The following is a 6390-nucleotide window of genomic DNA, read 5'->3' as shown; positions in this document are numbered from 1 at the left end:
CACAACACTTCTGCTCGATTCGCAACCTGATTGGTTGTTTGAGTTGGCTGATTCACAGTGATTGGTTGTTTGGGTTGGCTAGTTCACAGTGATTGGTTGTTTGGGTAAGCGAGAGAGATGGAGGCAACAAAAGCAGAGCGAGGAGCGCCCACTAGCGGCTCGGAGGAGTATTAGCACTGTCACGCAGCAGATCCATGGCTGAATCACCGTGTAGCTGTGAGCGCCCCCTACCGCTATTTTTATGTCCTAAATACAGACCCATTGAATAAGGCCACACTGTCAATTGGGTCGGATTTCCAGAGCGCAAAACCTGCTATTATTCGCGGAAAGGAAATGCAAATGGTCGCAGAAGATCGCGACTGTGAGCGGTTTTCCGCATGGATGCACAGAGTATCAACCGCGCAGAAGAAAGATCTCCCCTCCAGCCGCCATTCCGGCTATTCTATCTATTTTTGTACAAAGTTGCGAGTGTTTCTGCGCTCCTACGCTCGCATCCATAGAATCTACTGAGGCCACATTAAAATAGATCATGCTGCGATTTTTTTTTCCGCTTGTGGAATACGCAATTTGTACCAGCGAGTGTGAAGGACATTTCGAAAATACTTGCTTTTCAATGCCTGCATTTTAGCGCAGATCTTCCGCGCGGATGTCAAGCGGAGAATTTGCATTTAAAGTCCGTTCGTGTGAGACCGGCCTTATATTCAGAGGTCTTCACACGACCATATGCACAAATATGCTCGCCTAAGCGCAACGCGTTCGCGCATGAGCGAGGTTTAACGGGGTAGATTTGCATGTGTGTCTGCGCACAGTACTCTGCTTTTTGCGCACGCAACACAACCCTTCCGTGGATTAAAAGGCTATTTAACCTGATCCGGTCCAGGTGTTTTCTTTCCCCGTGCCGTTTTGCGCCGTGTTTTGCGCATCCCCTTGCGTACTTCCAATGAAGGGTTGTATCGTGTGTGTGTGAACTGGCCCTGCGTTCGCAAAAAGTGTGCAGATGCGTGCAAATCAATCTCATTCATGCGCAAATCACACTAAGGCAAGCATTTTTGCGCATACGCTTGTGTGAAGCTGCACTCAGGGCTTCCACAGATGAGCGTGATCTTGTCCCGTTGTGCGGCTGTGATAATCACGCATTACAGGACGCAGCAACCGCTATATTGGGCATCCTCCCGCCATGGAGGATGTCTAGCGAGGGCTCTCATTAACCGTTGTGGCGCCCCAGGTAGTCTGGACTCCTGGTTCTGACCCTTCTGAGTTCTGTACTCCCTGACCTCGCCTCTGTATATTGGACTCTGCTATTGATTGCTGCCAGCCTTGACCTTCGGTTTGGACCTCGTTTATATACCTGTCCCGCCAGCTCTGACTTCAGCCTGTTTACTTACTACGCCCCTGCTCAGACCTACAGGTACTGCGCTTCAGCCCAGTGCAGCTTCAGCAGATATAGAACCAGGACTATCTGTGTGTATAACGGCTTGGGGACATCCTATTTGGAGGGGGTAAGCGTTAAAAACGGGGATCCCCAGGTGCCGCCAAAGCCAAACCTGTGTGTGGCAAAGCAGATCCACGTTCGTCTGTGTGACAGTTTGCTTAGGCCAAAAACATGAGGTTTTCTAGGAAGAAGAGTAGAGCTCTGCCAACCAGCTCACCTTTTATTTTACTGGGAAAACTTGGCATAAGCGCAGGAGCAGGTGAGCAGCGGCGAAGCACAGGGGCATTATTACTTTGTAGAGGCACGCACAGGGGGGCACTATTGCTTTGTGGAGGAACACATAGATGGGAAGTATTACTTTGTGGCGGCACAGAGGGCCCTATTATTTTGTGGAGGCACAAATAGGGGATAAGGTGACCAGACATCCCAATTTAGGCGGGACAGTCACACTTTCTGTCAGGACCCCAGTAGAACAGCCATTTGTCCCATTTTTGGGACATCTGGTCACCATTACAGTGATTACCACTCAGGGTGCTGCAGTTCCCCAGCTGGCAATCACTCTGCATATGGCCCCGCAGCCGGATGCATACACTGTCGGCAGTGTGTGCATCCAGGATCTTCCCCCCTCCCCTGACCTCCTCTTTAGTTCTGCAGGAGAAGAGGTCGGGGAAGAGTCGCTGCTGTGGGTGCACACACTTCCGCGGCAGCGCCGAGAAGAGGAGGAGCATCGGCGCTCTGAAGGCCAGGAGAAGAAGGTAAGTATATGGATTTCATTGGGGCTCTACTACTCCTGGGGCTACTCTGGGGGAGGAGAGGTCATTGTTACTACTGAGGTCGATATAAGGGACACTATTAGTAATAGTGTCCCCTATATCAGCCCCAGTAGTAATAGTATTAGCACTGAGCCAACTGTGGGGTTCACTATTACTACGGAGGACACTATTACTACTGGGGCCGCTATGGTGGGTCACTTTTACTACTGAGACCACTTTGATGGGACACTATTACTACTGGAGCTACTTTTGGGAACACGATTACTACTGGGGCCGCTGTGGGGGACACTATTACTACTGGATCTGCTGTTGGATTCACTATTTCTACTGGGACCGCTGTGAGGGTCACTATTACTGCTGGATCTGCTGTCACCATTACTATTGGGGCGTTGCGGGTGTCACTATCACTTTTTGAGGGTCTTTATTACTACTGGGGCTGCTGTGGGGATCACTATTTCTATTGGAGCCACTGTGAGGGTCTCTATTAGCACTGGAGCTGCTGTGGGGGTCACTATTACTACTGGGGCCGCTGTGGGGGTCACTATTACTACTGGAGCTACTGTGGCAGTCACTATTACTACTGGAGCCGCTGTGGGGGTCACTATTACTACTGGAGCCACTGTGGGGGTCACTATTACTACTGGTGTCAATGTGGGGGTCACTATTACTACTGGGGCTGTTGTGGGGGTCACTATGACTACTAGGGTCGCTGTGGGGGGTCACTATTACTACTGGGGCCACTGTGGGAGTCACTATTACTGCTGGAGCTGCTGTGGCGGTCACTATTACTACTGGAGCCGCTGTGGGGGGTCATTATTACTACTAGAGCCGCTGTGGGGGTCACTATTACTACTGGGGTCACTGTGGGGGGTCACTATTACTACTGGGGCTGCTGTTGGGGGTCACTATTGCTACTAGAGCTGCTGTGGGGGTCACTATTACTGCTGGAGCCACTGTAGGGGGTCACCGATACTGCTGGATCTGCTGTGGGGGTCACTATTACTGCTGGATGTGCTGTGGGGGTAACTGTTACTACTGGAGCTGCTGTCGGGGGTCATTATTACTACTGGGGCCGCTGTGGAAGTCACTATTACTACTGGGGCCACTGTGAGGGTCACTATTACTACTGGGGCCACTGTGGGGGTCACTATTACTACTGGGGCCACTGTGGGGGTCACTATTACTACTGGAGCCACTGAGGGGGTCACTTACTACTGGGGCAGATATAAGGGAGACTATTACTACTGGGGCCACTCTGCATGCAGCTGCATAAATCAAGCCGAGTTGGGGTATGTTTACACGTGGTGGAAATGCTGCGAAATGTCCATGGCAAATTCCGTAGTATTTCTGCATCCAAAAAAAAGTCAAAACCCGTGCCATTGGTGCAAATTTTGACTGAAAATCAGCCGTGTATCTCCCCGTCTCCGAAGGCTTCCTGCTGTCAGTGCTCCCCAGCTTCTGGTTTCTAGCTGCTGGTGAGAGGAGGCCACTACGGGCCGCTGGGAACCAGAAGCCATGGAGCGCTGACAGCGGGAAGCCTACGAAGGAGGTGAGGAAAGCGCCGCATAGTATGAAATCAGTTGCCGGTGCGTGGCTGATTTTGACTCAAAATCCCCACCAATGGCACAGATTTTGACAGTTTTTTTCGTGATAAACACCACCCCTGACCACACCCCTTTGTCCCGCTTTGACTGTTGGAAAATCTGGTCACTTTATAGGGGAGCAATATTACTTTGTGGAGGCATGTACAGAGGGGCACTATTACTTTGTGGAGGCATGTACAGAGGGGCACTTTTACTTTGTGGAGACACAGAGTGCCCTATTAATTTCTGGAGGCACACACAGTGGAGCACTATTAATTTGCGGAGGCACATACAGAGGGGCACTATTACTTTGTGGCATCACAGAGGGCTCTGTTATTTTGTGGAGGTACACACAAAGAGGCACTATTACATTATAGGGACGTATAGAGGAGCAATATTACTTTATGGAGGCACATACTGAGGGACACTATTATATTATAGAGACATGTACAGAAGAGCACTATTACTTTGTGGGTAATAAAAGGGGCACTATTACTTTGTAATGGCACTGAGTGACTGAATCACAGATTAGGTAAAAAAAATGTTGGGCATCAGGGCTGATTCACATAAATCCACTCTGTAGCATGTACTATCTTTTGCAGAATTTTCTGTGGATTTCACGGATTTATTAAATAGTTCACCTAACTTCAGCAATATCTACAAAGAACTCTGTTTTATGTGTGACCCAGGGGCACCTCTATCATGGGGTAACCTGAGGCCACAGTCTGCAGAACCTCAGAGGGGCAGTGCTAGGGTTGCCACCCAGCCGATTACTCACCGGCCTATCAGGTAATTAAGTCTAAAGGCCAGTATTTATTTTTTTTAATGGCCAAAAAATAATTGTTAGGTGCCAGCTGGTCAGGCAGCAATTCGACACCATCAAGCATTTAACTCAGTCTGTAGCCCTAGTTGTCAGCCTCTGCTACTGTAATCGGTCTATGACCACTAACCTCCCCGCCTTCTGCATTCCTGCTCACAGATGCTGACCTTTATGTAGTGCAGATGCTGGTGAGGGAGAAACCTCAGGGGTCACAGACTGATTGCAGCAGCAGCCTTAGGCTGGCCTCACACTGGCGATAGGCTATCTTGCGTTGCGAGAGTTGGTGAAAACGCATGAAAATGAAACCAATGATTCTCAATGATTTCATTCTAATTTGCCATTCATTGCTGAGGGCTGCCTGTGATTGGCTGAGCGCTGTGACAAATCACAGGCAGCGCTCACCTGTCAATCAATGACGGCTGGGTGCTGCCCCTGATTGGTTACAGCACTCAGCCAATCAGGGGCAGTGCTTTCTGGGGGAGGGGATTTTTCAGTCCCCGGCCTCCAGAAGACGTCTGCTGGGGCCGGAGAGAAGAGCCGGACAGCTCTTCAAGTGTGTGAAATTTTTTTTTTACTTCTCTAGAGCTAGAGAGGATTTTCAAGCCCTTCCCCGAAAATCATCGATGTGGTGCTTGCCTGCAACCTATTGCTTTCAATGGGGCTGCAGCAACGCTAGCCCCACTGAAAGAAATGGATAGCATCGCGAGCCTCTGCCCGTGGGGATGAAGGAATCACCTGCTATAGCTGTCACAGCTGTGTCAGGGGAGCACGATGTACTGCCTATGTTTTCAATGGGGCCAATGCTGCTGTCGCCGGCCCCATTGAAAACAATGGGCGATAGCGTTGCTTTTTCTTAGTGCTGCAAGTGTGTAGTGAAGGCATCATAAATGAGAAGGAAACCATTGAAAATCATTGGTTTCATTTTCATGCGTTTTCACTCACTCTCACAACGCAAAATAGCCTATCGCCAGTGTGAAGCCGACCCCAAGACCAGAGCTACAGACAAAGTGAGTTAAATACTTGATGGTGTTAGGTTGCTGCTTGGCCAGAGGTCTATTAAGAGGGAAACTATTAATTCTGGGGGCACTAAGGGGGTCTCTATTACTACTGGGGCCACTATTACTACTGATGCCACTAACGGGAGCACTATTACTACTAAGGCCACTATAGGTGTCACTATTACTACTGGGGCCAATAAGGAGGCCACTATTATTTCTGACACAACTAATGGGAGCACTATTTCTTCTGGGGCCACTAATGGTGGCACTGTTACTGCTGAGGCAACTATGGAGGTCACTATTGCGGCTACTTTGGGGGCTATTGTTACTACTGGGGCCACTATTTGAATCACTATTACTGCTGGGGTCACTATTAATACTGGGGGCACAATTCCAACTATGACGGTCACCATTACTACTGGAGCCACTAAAAGGTGCACTATTACTAGTGGGGCCACTATTGCTACGGGGGCCACTAACAGGGGCACTATTACTACTGGAGCTACTATGAGAGTCACTATTAATGCTAGGACCAGAAAGGGGGACACTATTACTACTGGGGCCACTATAGGTGTCACAGTTACTTTTTTTTTTTTGCAGTGCATTCATCCATTCACACTTTGCCTTAGGGTTCGTTCACACGGGCATATACGTAGAACGCTGCAAGTCTCCTGCAGCATTATACACATTACAGCCCTTGTGCTCTGCTGACAGAGACTGCGTATGGCACTGCGGATGACACCATCATACACATGCGCAGTGTGATTTTTAAACATTTTTTATT

The sequence above is a fragment of the Eleutherodactylus coqui genome, chromosome 2 (assembly GCF_035609145.1).
Source record: "Eleutherodactylus coqui strain aEleCoq1 chromosome 2, aEleCoq1.hap1, whole genome shotgun sequence".
In the NCBI taxonomy this organism is placed as follows: domain Eukaryota; kingdom Metazoa; phylum Chordata; class Amphibia; order Anura; family Eleutherodactylidae; genus Eleutherodactylus; species Eleutherodactylus coqui.
This window is presented reverse-complemented; position numbering follows the sequence as displayed.